This window comes from Siniperca chuatsi, linkage group LG16 (assembly GCF_020085105.1).
Source record: "Siniperca chuatsi isolate FFG_IHB_CAS linkage group LG16, ASM2008510v1, whole genome shotgun sequence".
Taxonomy (NCBI): domain Eukaryota; kingdom Metazoa; phylum Chordata; class Actinopteri; order Centrarchiformes; family Sinipercidae; genus Siniperca; species Siniperca chuatsi.
The window spans coordinates 2080031-2103614 of NC_058057.1; the positions used below are offsets into that span (position 1 = coordinate 2080031).

The following is a 23584-nucleotide window of genomic DNA, read 5'->3' on the forward strand; positions in this document are numbered from 1 at the left end:
TTGATTACAATAATTCAAAAAGATACACATTTATCCAAAAGGTGCAGCTGTTTGAGAGGCTGCGCAACAATCCTCCACCTCTGCAGTTGTTTCTGAGGACCCTCCTCCCTGCTTTAGTTTCCTTGGGCATTATATGTCAGGACCACAGCCTGAGCTTAAAATAGAAACCTCAGCAACATGAAAAGCCTTATCCTACACCACTAATCTTTTTGTTTGGTTTCTTCCAAAATATTTGAATAAGAGAAGAGGGTCTGAGCAATTTACAAAGCAAAAATTAATAAGTGAAAAGAAAGAACAAGCGGGCAGCAATGACGGTCCCAGTAGGGCACTGTGCAGGATTTTTCCTTACATTGTGGAAACATTAATTGCAAGTTGACAAGCCTCAACACAGACTCTCATTGAACAGGTTATAGTATAATCTATAAGCTAAACTTTCCAAATCAACTCTCAGGAAAGACAGGTTACATGATAGAAGTTAATTTTCCAGCCATTAAACATACAGCAAAAACAGCAGTGTCCAAACATGTGACAGCGTACATTACTTTCACACCTTATTGGGATAGCGTGCTTGGAAGGAGGCAAATGCTTTACAAACTGTTGACATTCATTGGAAGTACTGCAGTATTCTTCCAAATACTAGACAATGGGAGAAAAAACAGCAATGAAAACCTTTAAAACGGGTATATAAAGCAGTTGGATGCATGTCTGAGCACTTTATATCACAGGATAGCACAAAGTCAGCACAGTACAGCAGCAAGGCTCTGGTCGGACCAAACAATGAATAGCTATTGGCTTTCTGCTCCATATATTGTTATTTATTATTCCCATCACTGCACGTTCTGATGGATTCTGTTGTATTTAGACAGATGCTAACACAGATTTTAGTTTTGTCCAAAGAAAACTCTTCAGATCTTCTTCCAAAAGAACGTGTTGCAACTACAAGGTGTTGAGCAGCAAATACTGGAAAACACTGAATACAGGATGCAGATGAGACAGATTTTGTTGGTGAGCACCAGGAAGGGGTGACAAAAAAGGAATGTTCCTGTGTCCTCTAAGAAGGCAAGATTCAGTGATGCAGCGCCAAGTCAAAAAAGCCCCTGCTCTTATTATTCCTTTAACCCTAATACAGTCAACACAGTCACCCTTTCACTGAACAGTCAGCTACTCACACAAAACAGTATCTCTTCCAATCAGTATATGAACAAATATGTTTTAATTGAAAAGGAAATTACCCAAATGAAAAAATTTATATTTATATTTAAATGTGAAAAACGTCATGGATTGTACTTTTGTGTATTTACAAAAAGGATATTGGTTCCTAAACAACAGACTACAACACAACAGTCTTTTCTTCATTAATCGATTATTCGTGTGATCTATTTAATGTCTGAAAATAGTGAAAAATATCAGTTTCCTAGAGCCCAAGGTGACGTCTTCAAATGTCTTGTTTTGTCTCACCAACAGTCAAAAACCCGGAGATATTAAATTTGAATCTAACTCTAAAAGGAAGGAATCTCTGTCTGTCTGTCTGTCCTTCGCATATCTCGAGAACCGTTCATCCAATCGACTTCACACTTTGCGGGTATATTGCTGAGGACCCGAGGGAGTGCAGTGTAGAATTTGGTGCAATTTGAACACACGACACATTTAATATTAATACATTTTTAATAAACAAGCGAACAGCGAGCGCCTCAGCTCTGTGTCTGAGCGCGGAGCAGTGGCGTGGGGCGGGGCTTAGGGCTCTGCTACGAGCCATAGACGGTATATATAAATGTGTGATGTGTCTCCACTTTCTCCCTCTGTACAAAAGTGAAGCCAAAATATCCCAGATACGGGAGCTGCCATCTGCGCTGGTGACGTCATTTGCAGCCAGAGTCTGCGCAGACTCAATGGCAAGCCGACCTCAGCTGTCAATCATGACGTGAAACTCCCTTTTTATAGCATGAAATAACTAAATAAAACCAAACTTATCAGAAAAATGAACATACATCAGCGTCATAAGAACTACCTAAAATGATGAGTGAATTATTTGACGTGTACTTTGATTTTTAGTTTGGCCCATGTCTCATTCGCTATCATGGAGGGGGCGGGGTTTATGACCTATACTGCAGCCAGTCACCAGGGGGCGATCCAGATGTTTTGGCTTCAATTTTGGGGAGCTGTCATGTCGTCCATCCTTATATACAGTCTATGCTACAAGCACACACAGCCAGAGATCAGAGCTGTAGCCTACAGGAAGTCAGAGAAAAGTAAGTAGACAGCAAAAACATGTTTGGACACGCGACACGTTTAGTATCAATACTCATGTTTCCCAGTGTCTCCGTCATCAACAAATCCGTGTTGAAATCATAGAAATAAACTAATGAAACCTCGCTGTCAAAAAAGCTTTTTCTTACCATTGCATACTGGGTAGTTACTTTACTATCGTTCATCAGCTTAACCCTACCAGAGTCGCAGTCGCTGTAAATCACCTCGGTACTGTATTCCCTGTCATCAAACTGGCCTCCATCGGTCCCAGTCCGGCCGTGTTGCAGGCTGCCTGCTCACCCGGCTCCAGTTCGGGCGCCTGTCAGTATTCCCCCGCTGTGTCCCCAATGCCCCACTCCTGAAAACCTCCTCCTCTAGGAAGGACCTGTGCTAGAACCGAAGTTAGCTGCACAGTTAACTGAGCTAATGTTAATAACAATTTCCTCACCGCCTGCACTCACTAGTACGGAGCCCCCTAAAGGTCACGGCAAGAATTTTTTGAGGACAACTTTTGCATTCCTTGTCCTCAACTATGTTTTGCATTCTCTCGCAGTATTTTTGCATTCTCTCGGAATACTTTCTTCTCCCATTCCTTCTGAGCCATATGTCATATGTATTTCCGCTGAGCTGCTCCCAGCGCAAGGCCCCAGTATATCAGTTCATTGAATTTTACTTTGAACTGCGCATTAAATATGCTGATATAGTTCTACTTGTCAATAGGCATGCATGGTTATGTAATTAATGAAAGTAAACAAACAAATTCTTAGATTAAGAGGTCTCTCCAGAAGAAATCAGTATGGTAATCTGCAGGATGCTGTCGGTTTTATTTGTGAACAGTTACTGTACTCTGTACTGTACCCCAGAGGGGTTTCACTGAGGAAAAGAAGACGTGTCCAGAGGCGGAATTACGGATGTGCAGTTGAATCCAATGTATATAAGATGGACCCATAGGTTTCTGAAGAGCCGTTGTGAAGCTCAAAGTAGTCAGCTACCGGAGACTCCGGGCTGAATGAAGCCTGGTTGCTGAACCACCTAGCGGCTAGCCACCTGAGAGGACACCCACCTGTCACTCAAAGCGGCCACGTCCTTAATTATGCATAACTTTAAGCCTTAATATAATTTAATTGGGTGAGTTTAAATAAAAAATTCACCCCCCTCACAGTTGTCATGAAGGGGGAGATTAGCTATAGAGACCAAAACCATTTTTTTGTAGCAGGCTGTAAACATGTTTATTTCTGCTGTAAAGTTGGGCATTTTAACATGGGGCTCTGCACAGAAAGAGCAGACAACATTGAACCACTTGCAGAGATACATCAGGATTGCAGACCAACACAAGTTGGAAAGCTTTTTGTGTTTTTGCACTGGGCAGCGATGTTGCTAGATACGCGTCCTGCATCTCTGACGCCCAGGGGACGGACTATATTTTTTCCTTAATAATGCTCCATTGCAAACAACAAATCTGCGTTGTATATAGCCTTTTATATATTTTATTGTGTGAAGCACAACAAATGTTTGTATGAAAAGTACTATACAAATAAAGTGACACAATAGATTACATATATGACTGAGGGATGTACATTATATTATATGTGATTGAGTTATAAAGGATTCAGCATATTATATATTTTTGGACTGGTATTTGCAGACAACATAATGGGCAATAGACTATATGACAACATGAAATACAGCGAATTAGTGCTGAGAAGAGAATGTTCCTGTTGAAATAATAATGTGACCTTAGCAGCTGATTGCACTTATAAACATCATGTCAGGATTATAGCAGTTGAATTGGGTGTAACTAAAAAAACAAAATAAATATCAAGGTGAAACGTCATTAAGGAATGTGGTTAGAACAGCGCACCTTACGAGGCACTACACAAACGGTTCATGAGCCGGTAGGCTGTTCATGAGCCGGGGAGTATTCGTTATGTGCGTTCACGGCGGTTTGCATTTAATGCATTTAAGTGAAACTAGTTTTTGTATTACTGTTGATGAAGTGTCTGTCGCCGGCACATATGGTTTTATCACCCAGGCCTATGAAATCATTGATACATTCCCACATTGATCATTCAAGAACTGAATACATTAATGATGAGCAGTTAAGGATTCCAGAGGTAAACACACAAGGCATGTTACCATCATCATCATCATCATCATCATTTCAGACTAAGAACGTCTGTGAAAGCAAATGGCTTGTATGCACTTTTGGAAATCCATTTTTCCCCCCAGTCCTGACTCAAGTCTTTTAGTGAGAAAAACTGACCAGACATACCCCAACTGTTGGTAAATTTAGGTTATGGCAGGTGTGTTCGTTGACTTTGCCAGAGGTTTTGGCAGGTAGCCGTCCATCACTGGAAGAACTAACCCCTGCCTTCATGTGTTTTTCCAAAGCTCCCATTTACCAGCTGTCAAGTAGTAATTATAAAGCCACTCTGTTCTGCTACTGAGTCACAAACACAGAAGATGTCAGGAGAATACAGGAGCTCTTGAATGGAAGCAGGCGTTTACTTACTGCAAACCTTTCAATCAGGAACATTCATGTTTAACTTCTACGATGTAAACTTGTATTTCTAGTATTTCCAATGGGGTGGTGAAAGCAGGATAATTCTGTTAAAATGGCAGTTCAACAGCTTAAGTGGTTGCTGAATATTGAGATGCACCAGGCAGCGAGGCCTGTGGTAAAGGTACTTCAACGTGCTCATTGATCGCACAGAGAAGCTCTGATTCACGGATCACAGCAACAAAGCACTGTGTGGAGGAGCTCCTGAGTCTATCCACAACGAGTCATACAGTGACTCATGGACATGTGGCAGAGTGAACACTGCTGGCTGCTACTAAAAACAACTAAATACCAGCTGAGCTGTTGTGGAAGTGGAAAAGAGCCTTGTACAAGCAGCCCGTGAACTACATTTACCAGGTACAAAAAATTCAAAGCCTGTTAAAAGTTAACTAAACTGAGAGACTGACCACTGTCATGCTCAGAACACCACAACTGCTCAGTTTTGTCATATCACAGACAGACAGCAATGAATGGAAGTTACGTGAAAATTGAGCTGATACCAGTGAGGGTTGGGAGGACACAGACTGCAGCAGGGTGGTGGGCTAAAAAAGTTCAGAAACAGTTGGTTCTGACAGATTTTCCACCAGGAGTTTTAAAGGCTGCTCAGCTTTACTGGCCAGCTGCGTGGCAGCAGTTTCCTCCACTACATGATTCACAATTATAGATTATTTGTCAGTTTAAGAGCCACGGTTACAACCTCTCACACTATTTCTGCTGATGGCTGCTTCATTAAGGGCTGCTTAAGCTTGGGAATTCATTGGGTAATCTTTAGCTTATCATCAAACCCATACAAATCAGGATCTGACAGAAGTAATCAGTTGAAGCTTTAGCATTGTAGCAAGTATTTAGATATGTACATCAGCAATTATACACCAATAAAACTGGAGAAATTGCACATTGTTATCTAGAGTTGACTTTCTTGTCGTTATAATTCATTTCTCATATCAATTAATCAGGTGCAAGGCAAACCAATTGAGAATGACTTCCGGATGGGAGCCGAAACGTCTTGATTCTGAAAACAGTGTCCAGATGACTACGACTGAAACCTTTTCTACGACAGATGCAAGGCTATGTATCTGTCAGATTCAGGGGAAAGTGGTGCAGCATATTGACGGTTGAGAGACTGTATTTGACCTCAAAATCATGAGTAACATCTTCATAATAGTCTGGAGGCTGACTAATACCTGGTCTGTAGTCTGGAACCATAACAGCCTTCTATGCCATGTCCTTGAGATAACAAAGCTGCATCCAAAAAGCCATAAATACCAGACATAACTTCCATGTCAATCCCATTCCACAGCCCCACCTTCAAGAGGAAAACTCACACACACACACACACACACACACACACCTCTTTTTCAGTGGTGCAACAATGCAGACACACAAACAGAGCATGCCATCTCCCTCAAAGAGCACACCCAATATTTCCTGCAAAACAAAACAGGTTTTTAGACATTCAAATTGCACAGGATACATATCAGAAATCTTCTGTTGTTTTGTTGTTTTTTATTTTTTAAACCTGTATTTATCTGCAACACTCATAAAAGCCTGGGTTCCAGAATGGATTACTGCAAACTAGAGCAGCAACTATCATGACTATGATCGTTCTATAACTGATTTATTTGTCAATTATTTCTTCCATTAACTGTAAAATAATTTAGTCTATAAAAAGCAATGTCAAAAGCAATGAAAGACACACATAACCAGAGCCCTAAGTGATGTCTTCAAAGTGCACTGTCAGCAACTGTCAAAAAACCAAAAGTCCCAGAATCCCAGACTCAGCTGGCCTGGGATTCAAACTGGGGACCTTCTGGCCCACTGTAGCTTGAGCTTGGGTGGCAACGCTGTCTCTCAGCACTCACTGCGAGGCAATTGAAAACAATGAGACTACTTGCACTCAGGCGCTTAGCGATGACATGCCAAGTATGCACCAGCCAAATCTTCACCCTTTATTGCCTTACGAAATGCACTTACTGTATGTCATCATGCTCTTTGAAGCACACAGACAGCGGGACATTAGCAGCACTTCTGTCTTTGGTCAGCTCATTCCATCAGTTCACTCCACCGCTCGTGGTGTTATCGGGTCCTTCCATACAGGAAAAAAAGGCCTCTATGAAGCCTTTTAACCACACTCCCAACTGGTCCATATTACAGATGCTGTACTAGATTTTGGGTAAGGCTAAAACAGGGCAATAAATACATAAATGTGATAAAACAAGAGCAAATCTATAACTTCAGATGTAAAAAGGTAAACAGACTTTTCTAATCCATCTGAAGGAATTTCTGCCTGTACTGCGAACACGATGATTGCAGATTTCTCCAGAGGAAAAAATATCTATATTAAACCATTTCTCCGAGTGGCGCCTAACACAATTCTGTTCAGTCAAAGTATGGCCTTGTAAACAGCACAATTCAACATCTTTTAAAATTTTGTCCTAAGAATATACAGTATATTGGTGGTGAAGAAGTACAGTAGTTATCAATGCATCCCTGCTTCAGTGTATTGCTGGACCTCCGTGTGCTTGGCTGAGGGGAAAAACCTCCGCCGGAAATGCTTCCCGCAGCTGTTAGGAGTATCATTCCCCACCTTGAGGCCAACCAAAAGACAAATAGCAGCCAAGTCATGTCACGTGACTCCTCTGCTGCTGAGATGCCATTCGGTCTTATTCCAGCCCTCTCGAAACATTCAAGTCATTTGTCTCCGTCAGTGAGCAGGCACTTTTCACCTACATCAGGGTAACTGACCCTGTTTAATATCATCACAACTATCAAACAAAAGTTTCCTAAGCCTTCTGCTATTGGTGATCAGTTTATATGGCCTATATTAAATGGATCAGAAATGATTTCTCTCTACATTCCCTGTGCAGTGTTTTAATCACATAGAACACATACATACATCAATAGAACAAATCATCCAAGTCGGAGAATGTTAATATAAGAGGAGTATAGCTTTTATATTTGCATATATTATATTTTGGGAAACATGTTGGTTGTCTGTCTACATCTCGCACAGAAATTGATAAACTTCATCACCGGGTGTCCCGTACAGTGATAGAGGTCTGGGGCTATATCACTGTACCGTACTGTACATGGAAGCAAGGGGGAAACTGCACGCATGGCTCTATCAAAAGTGAGGGAAAAAATCTGACAACTCCAAAGCTCTCTTATTTATATGCTGCATCTTGTTTAATGTGTAGACATAGAAATAAAAAATGAGATATTGTAGTTTTAGGAGCAGTGGGCGTTGGACAAGTCACTTCTTGACCACTAACGGCAGGATGTAGTGACTGCAGCATTTCAAAAGTACTGTCTTAATGTGATATGCCATGTAACAAAAACTACATAAAACAGGAAGAAAGACAGGCGACTCTTGGATGTATCCCTGACAGCTTGCTAGCTAACAAGATACAGCATGTAAAGTGAGTGCTGTGTGAGCGGAATTGTTAGAAAGCGTAAAGTGTATTTCTTCACTTCCTAATTGAAGCTAGGCTAAACATGTCCTGGACCGGTCTTTGAACTGAAGACAGTGAGAGGACTCTGGGAAAGATGGCAAACATGCATTTTCCCAAAGTGATGAACTGTTGCTTTAAAGAACTCAAAGTACAGATAATTTAAACAGCACTGAAAGCTGATTTTAAAATGGGGCCTGAAGGTAATCCATACCCTTTATAGTCCTCTATCAGTGATTAATGAAGTCAGGTGTTCTTCTAAGTTAAATGTCTGGTAAATCTATCAAAATGACAAAAAGTATAGTAACAATGCTGCTTTGTTTTCCTTTGTCTTGAACAAGGATTTAATTTGTATCTAAAATGTGTTGTTGCCCATTGTTAAGTTAAAAATGTAAATGATAAAAGGAGATTACAAGGGCTGTTTATTTTTTGTTCCAAAACAAAGCATGGCCTCCAAAGTCCGATCTGGAGGCCACATATCTCAGCACCTGCCCAAGAACTTGTTGATTCACTGGCACTGATTAACAACACTATACATTTTCCACAGATTCTGTCTAGTAAGGTGATTTTGCACTATATAGTAGTAGAAATTATATTTATTGGCAATTTTGGGACACTTTGATATGCTCAATCAATCATCCACGCGCTAGACTGTAGGATGGACGAGTTTAATGTGTGGAGGTATGCAGGCAGTGATCGGCTCTGCTGGTGCCTGCAGAGGACGGGAGGCACAACACTGCGGTGGTTCTGCTTAGACTGGCACCAACAGGTGTGCCTTGGAGGGTGCTAGTGCCGGCCTGGCACACTGCACAGACAGCAGCCAAGCCCCCCCACACACACACACACACACACACACACACACACAGAACCCAAGGCAGCACATTCCTCTAAGGAATACCACAGCAGAGCGGCTCTGTTATGACATCTCTAACCAGGAGCGGAGGCAGGCCAGTGGGTTTGGGAGGCCAAAGGGCACCATGGAAGAGAGGACGGTAAAGGCTATGGGGGTTAGGGAAGAGGGTGAGTGGACATAGCTAACCCAGGGATATCCCTGTGCTGAGTGCTCCACTTCCCTTCTTTAAATTGAAGAGGAGTTTACATGGATCAGTAACTGAGAAGAGGGAAACTATCAGAAACATATCAAACAAAGGGAGACTTTGGGCAGCTCCCGTCCTGTTTAGCTGATTCCACTTTTACAAGTTTTTACCTAACATGCTTCTCTCTTCATAATGGATCTCTGGTTAGTTACAGAAACTTGTCTCTGGATAAAAAAATTAAAAAAATCCGATGTCTTTGCAAATTGCCGATGTGAGGGTGAAGGCTCCACAAGCTTTACTTGTGTGTATGTTTGCAGTGCTGTTGTGCAATCTCCAGTGGAGGGAAAAAAAGATTCCCTTCAAAGTGTTATGGGAAGTAAGGTTTGTTTTCTTCTCCTGGAGCTCAGGTGGCTATATTGGCGATGCGAAAAGTTGCAAAACATTGACAAATGTAGGTTCTAATTTAATAGACCACTACTGCTGCAAGAATTTCATAGAGACCCACACAGGCAGTTGCCCTTGGCAAAGCTACACTGAACCACAACAAACAAAGGCTTTTCAGCTGGGTGGACTCCGTTGTCCACCACGCCCTGACAATATGTTTTCAGAGTGAAACAGCAAAGGAGCAAGGGAGTATGAGAGCCTGAGGCCCACGCTGTTACTGATAGGACACTAGATCAAAGCCCTTTCCCATCATTAGTGAGTATAAAAAACCTGAAAGAGATGAAAGACCATCAGCAGACTGTGGGAGAAATGATGAAGGACAGAGCAGTGCCTGTATGGCATTTACAAAAAGCACAGAAAAAGACAAGCTTTCTGTACTACTGCGTCTGCGAGGAAAAGTTAGAGGGAGTCAGAGGGGACATGAGGCCAGAACCTGCCCGCAGGATAAGCAGGGGAGTGATAAGACAGCAGCCTGCGATATCCATCCTACAGAAAACAAGCAGCCAGGAGGTCAACTCACAATCTGCTTACTCACACTACATCAATTCCATGGATACATTGCAAAATTATTCGCATCAATCCTCATTCACAGTGATCTGTCTGCTGAAGTCACCAAAACAAAAATAGATTTAGAGGAATCCTTTCAAGTCAATGTATCCGCCACTGTAGAAAGCTCTAATTTTAGCAGGCTGGAGTGTGTTTCGAAGACAAACTGCATAAAAACCGGGACACTAACCTCCCCTCAACCTGCCCCACACCAATATGCAGGTTCAGAATGTAAGGTCTGGAAGCGCTCTGGTAGAGATCTGCGCAGTGTGTAGTCACCTATTTATTTTAGAGCAGAGAAAAGACAGAAAGAGACTGTAATAAAGATTAAAGGGGGGCAAAAGGAGGCAATAGGAGACCCCACAAAACCAGGTCTACATCCTTGCAATGACAGATATATCAGTGAGGTTGTAGATATCTTAACCCATCTTATAAGGTTGTCAATCCTTCAAAATACACATCTTGTCACGCGCCACACAAAAGGATATGTTCAGGTATTGTAGAGAAGAAATGAGATGACCAGTTGCACGAGTGTGCATCTGTCTCACCACCAAAGGATCCTGTTTACAATGAACTATGATGAACAGTGTTCATCACGACTATAGCAGCAAACAACTCTTATTCAAACATTACTACTGCTCAGAGGTAAGATTACATCTTTCAAAGAAACTTGCCAACTATGGAGTGAGCTGGATTTAATTCCTGCACACTTTTTAAATTATAATACTATGCAATTGGCCTCCCAAAAATTACTAACCAGAAACTAAGCAGAGGAGGCCAAATGTGAAAAAGCAAACTGAAGTGTTTCTCAGAGTAATGCACTATGAGGGGAAGTGTTTGTGTCACACACACATATCCTGCTGCAGAGGCTATGGTTTGCACGACTCTGAGGAGCACAGAGGCCAAAGATAACCCCTGAACCATCTTCCTGTGCGATGTCACTCAGGGGTTACGTTTAAAAAGCAGCCCGTGTTGGAACAGCAGCGCTCATGTGGAAGTGCAGTGACACGTAACACTAGAAAGGCCAGTAGATTTGTGGATGTAAGAGAAAGCCAACACGCAACTGAAGGGGATACTTCAGGGCTCCAGACTGCAACCATTTAGTCACATTTTGCGTTCATTTTTGGAGACAGTGCTACTAAATTTTATAACTAGGAGCACCAGAGTGACTTGCAAATATTCCCCCCATTTTTGTTTTGTTTTGATTTTTAAAACCATCGTGGTATATCATGTGAAACACCAGGAGGGAGCGAGAATTGGTGTGTGTGCGCGTGTGTGTGTGTGTGTGTGTGTACCTGTGTCCGGTCTGTAAGTGCTCTCGCTTGGCCCTTTGGTGCCAATGAAACAAACTATGGATTCATTTTTCAAAAGAAGAGATGATTCAGACCCTCCCATAGTCGGACTGGCCATCGGGAGAAATCCCAGTGGGCCTTTTGAGTTGCCCATTATACAAAAACAAGAGCGAGAGAGATGCGTCGTCGGCCCACTTTGATTATGCACCAGCCCACATCCTCCTCCTCAAGATCCCCAGTCCTAGTTCAACTGTTAGTCAAGGCTCTGCCACCGAAGCGGTAAAACAGAAGACAATGAGGATAGGACATGCAAGGTTTGGGTTTGGCTAGCTGGCTATTTAGCTATATCGGGTGCCTTTTGTTGAAACGTGTTCAACTTTTCATAAAGCCAGTGCGCTCGTCAGTGTCACTTTTCGTGAACCGACCAATCACAGTCTGGATGGAGCGGGATATATATATAAAAAAAAAAAAAAAGTTGATATGCTACAATAAACTTTCTAAATGTTGAACTCGTTATTCATGAATGGTTATAATTATTGACAAGTTAGTCCTTAGCATTAACAAATTAGACTCACCACCATTGGCCATTTTTCTTGCAGGATTTAATGAAGGAACAAAACCTAGAAAAATTATAAATGGTTGTGTATTTCTTAAACTGCTGTATTGTCCAACTGGAATTAATATTATGCTAGTGGTTATAGGCTATAGGCCTATAGTATACTATTATACGAATATGTGCTCCTTCTAGCCAGCCACCTTCCCTTGTTCTATTTTACTAAAGTTATTGTTATAAATCTTGTTCAGTAATCTTGTTTACGCTACATAAAGTGTGGCGTGGGTTGTGGTGTATTGCCGGGTTATATTTATTACCAAAGCATTTATCAGTAATACAGTTAAGAAGGAAAAAATATGAATGTGTTGTGTTACATGTCAATTTAAGTGGTGCTCCTAAATTTTTGTTCCTCTAAAATTTTCAGTAGGGAGCACTAGTGCTACTAGTGGAAAGTTAGTCTGGAGCCCTGTACTTGTAATTATCTTAGTATTTGATCGGTTGTTTGTGAACATCGAACAGCGCTGGTTTGCACTGAAAGTGGGTCTAGGAAAAGTCACAGATGGCCAATTTGAAATCTGAGACGTTTTCTGCTTGAAAATTCAAAACAGCCATTAACTGATGTGGAAGAATGTAACACTGTTGGCAGCTTGACCTTTTAGTGATAAACCATGATTGAGTTAACGTTAACTTTTAATTATCATTTGTAAATGAGATACGCACTATTAGGAAAAGTGACACAGATTTTACACAGGGACTGCCAACACACACACACACACACACACACACACACACACACACACTGTACTTTCCAAAGTTTTGAGGTGACTTAAAATGCCTTTTATAGACTAAAACCTATTTTAAAAGATACTGAATAATGAATAGTAATCCAAAGTATAAATTCAAATTGTAAACTAAAGAATTACATCTAATTCTTGCTTATTACAAGTATCTGGATAATAAGATGCCATTTTCTAACTGCTTCTGTTTTGTCAAATTGAATCCTAAAACCTGTTGATTCTTGCACCTGGTTTTATGTGAAAGTAAAATCACACCGAAAACAATAGTCTGACGACAAGTAAACAAGTTTTCTGCAGGCTCAACTGACTGCATGTTAATATGATGCTATCGTAACAGCACATTTTCTTGTCACTCAGAATAAAGGGCAACATAATCCTACTGGTCTGCTGCTTCTATTGACCAATAAATCATAAAAACAAAACAAGGGTGGAAATGAACGCTTCAAGCACAACACTGATCCCACTAACAATGCCGACTGTCTCAAGAGTTGCACTGCTGTCTTTCCAAACATGCCTGTTTAACACACCAGCAGTTCTGGTTCCAATTAGTTTAAATGCTACATCCAAAGGGAGCCCACAGAGGAGCTCCACTATATTCCTTTAATTGATGGTTGCGCTACTATCCTATTTCATAGCTGAGGTTCTGCAAAGGAAACTTGAAAAACACTTCATTAGCATGAAACGCTGCTCTTTAATTATTCCACCGTGTTCAAGTGCCATTACACAGGATGACTATTTTGAGTTAATTTATTTAGCTGATCAATTCACCAGTCTGTAAACTTTGGGTACAATGTACCCTTGTCTCCAAATTTAAGCTAATGAATAATGACATTAGCAATTACAGTCAGTAGTTCTTCATTTCTACACACCACTGGCATAGGAATGTTTCTGCATTTGTTGATCTGTTTTTCTTGCTTTCATCACTGAAACTAAGAGTTATTGCTAACAACAAGCTTCCATCAAGTTTTAATCATTAACAGTAACTTCATAAAAATCCAACTAAAAAATGTAGGAAGAAGTATTTTAATGGCAGTTGGTCAGCCATCAAAATAGCTATCACACTTAATGAGTGAATCACCACTGTATTATTCTATTGCAGATGCATTACATAGTAATGCACCTGTTGCATGCTACTCAAGTGATGACTGCCCATGGATAAATTAAACAGGTGTACATGGAAATTCTGGTCCTGACAGCTCTGTATCATTTTTGTAAAAAAAACAAAAAAAAACAATTGAATGCTGCCAGGTAAATTCTCCAACCCCCAGGTAAGGAGGACATTTAACCCTTTACTGCTCCACTCATACCTTGCCAAGCTTTGCCTGGATTAAAAAAAAAAAAAAAAAAAAAAAGTGTGGGGGCAGTGATTTTAGAAGAATAGAAAAACTAGAAACTAGAAAAACCATTTGCAGAGACCAAACGTGTTGTTGTTTTTAACCTGAATTTGATGAATTTACTGTTTATCAGACCACAAATGAGATAAGAATTAGGCTGGAAAAACGGTAAACGCCACCGGAGTAGAGTGTTTCTGGGGGCTGGGCTTCACTGATTACTGTACAAAAACACAAGTTTATTCACTGGTTTTGGTGAAACTGGATCATATTTTATGGAGAAAACTTTCCTGATGGTCAGATAGCTTTACTTCCACCCAGCGGTCGAAAATCACAGAGTTAAGGCAGAGCAGCCGGAGGACATCAGACAGCGTGTTTTGTGTGTACTCCATCCACAAGAATCCATTTTGCCTGTTTCATCTAGTTTCATCTTGTTGTTTCGCACTTTAAAAAGAACGCCATTGGTGCATGAATGAGTACGTACTTCCACTTACGCCGAGGACGTCAGTTGAGTAGGTGGTCCTTCAATGTAGCCCAGGACACATTCACGTACACACTGCTAAAAGAATGTGGCCCATATGCTGCCCAGACCACCTCCGAATGTGGTCTGGGCGAACGGATTTCAATGCATCCTCAGTGCGTCTTGGGTGCATTTTAGGGGTGGGCGGCATACCAGTTTTGTCATCATCACCGGTTTCACGTTCTGCCACGACATGGAATTTGCAATCCATTACCGTTTTAGCATATTAAAACTAATGTGCTTTACTGTGGCTGCGATAACATGCCGGTAGAGGGCTACGCACGTACTCATAGAACTGGAGTTACATCTAGTAACTACTGTTATCCTTCTGAAGCCAATTAAATAATCAGAGTAGTAGGTTGGATGTGGAAAACACCAGCTGAGATGGCTTTGTTTTTACACAAGAGCCCCTTCTGCTCTCGCCGGTGTTATGTCCCAACTGGTTTTCAAACTAAGTGGTTCCCATACGCGTGCATGTGTTGTGTTCACCTAACAGCAGACTACATTTCTTTTTTGGTAGGTGGCTGTGATGTAGTGCTCACTTATACAATCATATTCGCCGCAGTAGGTATGAGATGCGACTTGGAAAGTAATATGTTTGCGAATGTGGGAAGAATCTGGTGACAGAGGCAGACCACAGCTGCTGCTGTATGTAAATGTACTTGATAGACATGCCCCGCGGTACACTGACTATTGTACTTATATAATATACTTTGGGTTTTCTGCCAAATAAATGCCGTTGAGATGCCTAATCCTACCCCTTGTCTAACTCTGAGAATGATTTACATTACATTTACTAATTAATAGAGCCCAACTGATTTGTCATATCGATATTGGCCTATCGCAGATATATCATATCAGTGTATATGTTTTCAGATATGAGCCGATATAAAACTGTGTATAAAAATATGTTTTCTTTTCAGTACATTACACAGAAAGAAAGGCCTGTGTTAATATATTGGTATCGTACAAAGCCTGCAACAGAGTGCGCTGTCACTACAGTAGCAAGCAGTGTAAAATGAGAGAGAAGCCGCTCTCAACAACTCATACTAGTAAAATACAGCTGGTGTCAAGAAACAGCCACCTCACTAATGGTTAAAACTATAAACCAGCACAAAAATGACAACTACCAACATAAACCACCATGTTCTGAACAGACACATTACAAACACTAACAAAAAGTCACATTTGCATTTTGGAACATGAGGCAGCAAACTTAAACTGCTTTCAGCACAAGGCAGTGCATGCTGGGAAATGTGGGCCATCGCTATCGCTACAATGCTTATCACAACTGTTTGCTGTGTTAGCGAGGCAGCTAGCCAGCTATAGTTAGTCAGAAGATTGAAAGGTGAGCATCAGAGCATCTCTTCATCATTCTGCAGCTCAGCAGACGACGGTGCGGTGGTGGGTTGAGTCTGCTGAGTGTTGACTTCACGCTACGTTGTTACCTAGTTGGTGAGATGCAATGGTGGAAAGTAAATAAATAATGTCAGGAGCCTGTTTTTCACGGATACGTTGAGCGGTTCCCCTGAATGTTTATAGCAGAGGTGCTGTTTCTCTCGTGACTCGGCACCAGCGAACCGTGAATTAATGTTTGTGACTATTATGTTAACAGCGAAATATTGCTATAGATGACGTGTTTTGATTAGCAAAAAAAAAAAAAGCGTTTCTGATTGGAGTTCAATCCTTTGAAATAATGGTTCAGAATCGGAACAAAGCTGCAGCATGAATCTCAGAGCTTGATAGACTAGAGAATATATGGTTTAGTAGAGAGCAGTGGTGGAATGAAACAAAGTGCATTTAGTACTGTACTTGGTTTAGAGGTACTTGTATTTTACTTGAGTATCTCCATGGCATTCTGCTACTTCAGCAACTGACTGATACTGAACATACAGCACTGATGTTTATTTAGCTATTTATTTTATTTTTTATTTATTCTTTATTTTCTCAGTGTTCATTTCTAGAATTGGTTGATAATGTCTGTTAAATTATTTAACATGTTAAAGAATATTTAACTCAAACATTCTTTAATAAAGTTATTTGTTTAAGAAAGCAGCCTTCTGAGTGCCTTTGCATAGGCATATCAGTGCAAAATCCACATAGAAAAGGTCTACTTTCATTCCAGCTCAAGAATTCTCTAGAAGCGGCCACAAATATCGGTAATCCGTGAATGTTTCCCCTCTAAAATCGGTATCAAAAATCGGTTGGGCTCTACTAATTAACCTACCTTATGGGGCAGACTACTCCTCCCAAAACACATGTAGGCCTATACCTCATTTTCATTCTTATTTGGAGCCAATAAACACATCCATTTTTTTAAAATAATTTTTTCTTCCTTAAGATATGTTCCTTTACATTACCAATAGAGTGAAAAGAGGTAGAATCGTGTTTTGAGTGGAGTATCCCTTTTACCTGCCACTGTATAAAAAAACAAAACAAAAAAAAAAACGATATAAATTTAGGTACATTCACATCTGTACTTAGAGCTGTCTACTTGTGATCGGATCACCCAGGACACATGTTAATGCCAGGTGTAGTAAACAGGGCCTCAGTATAGTATGTGGTTCACTCTTCTCCTGTTTACTGATACATGTAACGAAAGAGACAATAAGAAGGTAAGCTATAATAATACCTTTGACGGAGTGTGAGGTACATTCAAAGGCTTGACGACAGAAGGCCAACGAAGTGGAACTGAATCTCATGTGCATTGCGTTGCAATAACCAATGGACGACAGCAACGCCAGGTAAAGCAACTTTCACCTGAGTTGCGTAGTGTGGCAAGATTACTCTGAAATTTTACAAGAAGTTTAAAGTCTAAACAAAAATGTGTTTTCTGTTACACACTAAAAAGGTAGAGTTACTACCAGGGATCTATAAATTGTAGGCTACACAGGCCCTGACAAATCAGACAACAGCAGCAAGATTACACACAAATTATTATCACTCAAGCTTAGTCCTGGGTGGCACCACAGCCCTTCAAAAATCCTGGGATGTTTTTCGTTATGCAAACTATGATTAAAATGACCACCTCCATGTCATTAAATTTGACTTTCCAATTGTTCATCCATGTGTCTGAACATCTCAAACAAACAGTCATATAATAAGAGCCACCACATTTAAATATATGGGAACATGTAAGAAATATCATAAATGGCAACTAACAGTGGCTTTAAGAGCTCAGGAGAAACATCAATGTGCCCAGCAACTGAAATGGAAACTGCCAGGGGCACCTCTTTATTTTCCAGAAGCAAATGGAAGACTGTACACGTGTTGAGATAGGTCTGTTTTAGCTAAATTGAAATGGCTTAGTGCAATGGGAACATTACTGTTGTCTTTCATAATGATCCACATGATCTAACACATTTTTATCAGACATTACCTAATCTTCATATAGCCTATCTTCATTACCTTATCAGTATTACCCACTCTGTGCGTTGCTGCAACACCAATGAAGTTAATCAGTTTGACATAAAACTTGGCTTGTCATCACATCTGCTAAACAAATGTCCAACTTATGGATGGGTATAGAAGCTCAATACTTTTGAGCACAAACCAAATTGTGTTGTATCAGAGTATCGGAACTGTTCAGTAATGAAAATGGGCACGAATCCTTGGTTATATTCTTAGTCATGACTACTCATTCTTTGCCTGATTTAGATCACTTTTTATTAATTGATACTGTATTTTATTTAGGCAAAGTTCTAAGTAACTGTATAAAACAAAATTAAACACTGATGCTTGACATATTTTTACGTAGATGTTTTCAGCAAACAAACTATAATAAACCAATCGTAGGCTACCTGCCCAGCACCAACTAGCATGGACAGACTAAGTTAGTGACCACCTGGTCAAGAAAATAAAGCATGTGGCAACTAAAGACCCAGATGTTATTCACAGGAGTTGATCAAGACCAAGCCAGAGCTTAAAGGAGAGTTAATATTGGACTTGCATATATCAGGTGGCAAGACACACAAGTCCAAATGAATGCATATGCAGTGTCTGCTGGATATGTAAACAGGCAATTATGAAGTCATAATTTGTCGTGGCTGTGGGTTTGTCAGCTCATTGAGGAGTTCTTCTGACTCCAAGTGGCCAAAAAAAATCTATTAATGCAGCTTTATCATGGCAAAATAAAGCCTAAATGTGCACAACTATAAAGTGATGCAGATATGCAAACCTATGGATATGGATCATTTGTAAAGCCGCTGCAAAAGTAGCCAACCCTACAAAACGCACACTGCAAAATTAACAAGCGCTGAGTAGGAAACATCTAGAGGTGTAGTGGACTGTGTTGAGTCTGTCTCGATGCATGCAATTTAACCCTTGAACTGGAGAGGACCATGAGCAACATGGGTAATGGAAGACTCCATGTAAAGCGGAGAAGTCAGGAAAGCTCGAGAGGGGGAGGGGGCTCCAATAAGAGCCTCTCTTCCTGACAGCCACACACTGGAGTGGGGGAGGGTTAAAAACACCAAGCCCTCTTCCTGAGTCTGCAGCAATGGGCATAATGTGATGGATCCTTCCCTTCCATCTACTCGATTCCCATTTGGCATCATAGGTCTTCCTGACACGTTTACGCTGAAGATAATCTCTATAAACAGATATCTGCATATGACTGCAGAATCTGTAGGTAAGTGACAAGATTTTGGTATTGGAAGTGTTCCGGTCCCCGTTTGTAGTCCGTTTATAGTCTGAGTAGTATTGACCTCACATTTGTGATGGCCGCCCACCACTGAGTCTGGTTCTGCTCAAGGTTTCTGCCTGTTAAAAGGAAGGTTTTCCTTGCCACTGTCACCAAGTGCTTGCTCATGGTGGGATCTGTTGGGTCTCTGTAAATAATATTATTAAGAGTACGGTCTAGACCTGCTCTATAGGAAAAGTGCAATGAGATAACTTCAGTTATGAATTGGCGCTATATAAATAAAAATTGAATTGAATTGAAATGAATTTGAGTGGGCTTTGGTTGCATGCAGGTAAACAGTCTGTGTGAAGCGCAAAAGAGGAGGAATGCATTGGCTGAAATGCAATCTCGGAAACCTATCGGCTATCGTCTGACGACGATTTAGCTTTTTATCAATCTTGGAACCCTAGAGGTTAGCTTTTTTAAAATCTATCTGCGTTCAAATCGTCGTCACACGATGGCCGATGGGTTCCAAGATTGCTAATCACACTACAATCAATGACCGGTGCACGGAAGAGGAAGTCTTAGCCCGGATATCCGTTATCCAGATATCCGCTGGCTACACCACAAGCCCCGAAACATTGGCCATTGCCCCCAGCGGCTAAATCGTTCTCAGACAATGGGCTCCGAGATTGCACTGAAGAAAACACACACTGTATAATAACTTATGTGGACAGGTCACTGGGCAGAGAGCTGCCTGAAAGAACAAGTATCATGTTAAATCTACACTAATTCAGAGTCTGCAGCCTCTTAAAGAGAATCTGTTCTGACACACTGAAAGAGAAAGGTAAGCCAATTTCGTTTCCTGGGTTTAACTGACTCTGCACTGTTGATCAAAACAACAAACATTTGTACTCCATCCAAACACACTCATATGCAGTAATTATCCTTCCCCTTGTGAAAGGGGAAAAACTACACACCCCCACCCTTTTCTCTGACTGGTGATAAGTTGTTGTGCAAACTGCAAATGATAAATCAGGAAACAGGTTTTTCAGGAAAGAAGATTTAAGTACTGGCACAGACCTTGCGACAACATGCCACAACCTCAGCTTGTTGTAAAAGTTCTTAAACACAAGTGTTAGTCCTGCTTGTTTATTGTATGAAAGCAAACACATCAAGTGAGCCTAATTCTTCACCTCTATCAACAAGCATCAAGGCAATTTAGGTAACACAGTCCGAGTTTAGATCTGTAATCTGTGCAGTCACTTAGTCGTGTTGATTTAGCATATGCCAAATGACATCCAAACAAAGCAATTAGTAGTCTGCTGTTCTGTACAAGTGCATGATCCACACCAAAATCCTGATTTAGCACTTATGATACAGGCTCTGAGCATTCGTTGTTTAGTCTCCAACGAGTGGCAAATCAGCAAGGCCTCCTAGCAACATATTTGCCCAGCTACAGGCACACATGGTTTCAGTTAGGGGTCTGCACCTATAAACAGTTGGCCATGGCAGCTTATTGGTCAGGAAGTGCAATGTTGACTGCAAGTCAAGACAGGCACAAGCTGCTAATGAATGATATACACTCTTACAGTCTAGCTATGACAACAGAATTTAGATTGAAGGTGTTCAGAGGCAGACAGAGAAGTGATTCTGAGCTCTTTAGAGTTGTGAATAAACTCAAGCGTTTCAAAGCAGCCAAGCAGAGAAGCCATTCAACGTCTGCCGAGGATAGAGAAGAAAATAAAAAAGCCTGGATTATAAAAAACACAGTCAGGTAGGTTGTACTTTGAATGTGTGATTTACACACCAGAGGGAAAATCTAACTTTTACTTTACAAAGTCGATTTAGGATTTCAAAGAGCAATTCCATTTCTTAGCTGCCCGTTTTAGAATAAAAACATTAATTGGACACAGGTTGATTACCTGCCAAACTGGCTGGTAGAGCTGATAGACTTTCCAGCCACAACCAACATTTTTAATAATTTGACTGGTGGCTGGTGTTAATATGAAGCCCGGCCTAAATGATAGAACATGGAGAAACACACTCAACACACCCAGAGGAGTTTTCACCGTGCCAAGTAGACCTCCACAAATGACCAAATGCCACCATGAATTGAAAGCGGTTTTACAACAATGCAATAAAAAAAATTGATCTGTCATCAAACCGTAATATTTCTCAAAGATCTTCTGTGAAGATGCAGATTTTTAAACTCACTCAACCATGTTTCGTCAAAACTTTGAAACAACATCCATGTCTCCGGTTTTCCAATTACCTGACTGTTGCCTTACAAACAAACATGCAACTTTAAAAATAGGTCAAATGTTGCAAGCTGTGGCTCCCAGCCCATCCTGGCACCTTTAGTGGCTTCTCAAGAATAAATAAAACAGGAGAGAAAGTCAAAATCTTGACAGGTTAGGTTATCTCGGGATAAACATCTCTCATCTTAACTATACCAAGAATACAAACAACAACAACTGAGCTGTCATTTTGGCTGGCAAAGGCTCAGACCCACCCCCCTTATAAGTTTCCATCACAACTGCCACAAACCAGGAACATCTGATCCATGAGGGACAATGTCAGAAAGTTATCAAACAGCTGAAGTGACTCAATCATCACCAATTTTTTTTTTAAAAAACAACCAAACACACAGTCTTGAGTTTTGTATCCACTTTAGTTTAACTTGGTCGCAGTTGTGCAACACTAAAATGGTCCCAGTCAAACTTTAAAGCTCAGAAGCTCCATTTGCATCATCTTACTATGAAAATGACAGGATTCATATAGTGAGGCTTACGACAAGACATTCATTTATACGTATGATAAATTCACTGATGCAGACACAACTGTACCAAACTGGCTAGCCAGCTAGGTTACTTTACTTACTACAATTAAGTTTCCATGTTACACAAAAAATAGTTTCAGTGTTGAAGCAGAGGGATAAACAATTACTTGAGGTGTATCGGCTTAATTTTGCGGCACGTTAGAGTTAAAACACTCCGTGTATTAGGTTAAGTAAAGCTACAACTTCATGATTTAACGTTTCCATCCACGACTAGTCTTGCGACGTTTCAAAGGAGAGCTCAATGGAAAAAGTAGCCTTAACATGGGCTACAAAACATGTAAGTTAGCGTCAGCCAGCGTTATGCTAAAATAAAAAGACCCGTAGTACATATTTCAGATATTAATATTAAAGCGAATTTAGGGGAGAAGTTAACGAATGTGTTTTAAACTTTGGACAGTGATTTGCTAACTCGGCCGAGACGGGAACAGCCTCCAAACACTTCCAGTTAGCTAACTTAGCTAGCTGCTTGCTGTAGACAAAAACTTTTTCCATATCTGAAGTTTTTTCTCTCCATTTTCGTTCAAACGGAATGGGACGACAAATAAAAGCGCGTATCGCACAAGATGCTGGGATGCCTTTTAATTTCACAGTAACGCTATTAAAACTGTATTCTTCCGGCTGTTGCTAACTGGCAAAAGCCTAGTTAACTTAATGTAACTTACCTTTCCGTCTCCGCTGCTGCCGCCGCCGCCGCTCCCCGGGCCGCCTTCAACACCCGAGACCGCCGCCGGACCTCCAGAGGGCCGTGGAGCTCGGAGAGGAGAAGCCGAGAGGGGTCCAGCTACTACCAGGGAGACGAAGAGCCAACTTCACCGAGGCCCCGGGCCTTGTGTGTCCTCGAAATAACGTTAGGGGAGGGATACCGAGCCTCAGCCCTCCGCCGTTTGACAGAGACTCGGGAATACCTTTTTGACAGCTCCTCTTCTTCAGCCCCCCCCTCCCCTCGACAGCCCTTCACTTTTCTCTTTTTCCTCACTTCCAGCAGATACGAATCAAAATACTGTCACAGAATATGGCGTCTGCATAAGCAAGCTACTATCGCGAGATGAGTTGTTTTTCTTTTTTTCAGTTTCCAAAAGTTGTGCTGACTGAGGGAGGGAGGAGGGAGTTGTGATTGCAAAATGAGCTGAGAAGCCTGCTGTTGTGGAAGATAAAACAAAGGACATAAACGAACCAGGACTCAGTTTTTAAGGTTACTGGAATGAAAACTATGTAAGAGAAGTAGGATATCTAAAGAGTAGGGTGGGCGGATGTCTGCTTTGGTCTGACTCTTATATAGCAAATGGGACAGTGACAACAATGTCAACGATATACTATATTGATCTCATTTTATGTTACCTTTCTT

At 41.0% G+C, this 23584-nt stretch overlaps 1 protein-coding gene across 5 annotated transcripts in view; it reads right to left on the reverse strand.

Annotated features, from left to right (window-relative positions):
• tab2 (TGF-beta activated kinase 1 (MAP3K7) binding protein 2) overlaps nucleotides 1–23276 on the reverse strand; it is a 48395-nt gene extending 25119 nt beyond the window's left edge. For 3 of the 5 annotated variants that reach the window (XM_044169891.1, XM_044169890.1, XM_044169887.1), the window contains exon 1: nucleotides 22902–23270. The gene's annotated coding sequence lies outside the window, so the exon portion shown is untranslated. Of the gene's footprint in view, nucleotides 1–22901 lie in introns of all 5 variants that reach the window. The other 2 variants (XM_044169889.1, XM_044169892.1) reach the window with 1 other exon arrangement.
• Nucleotides 23277–23584: the final 308 nt, after the last annotated feature.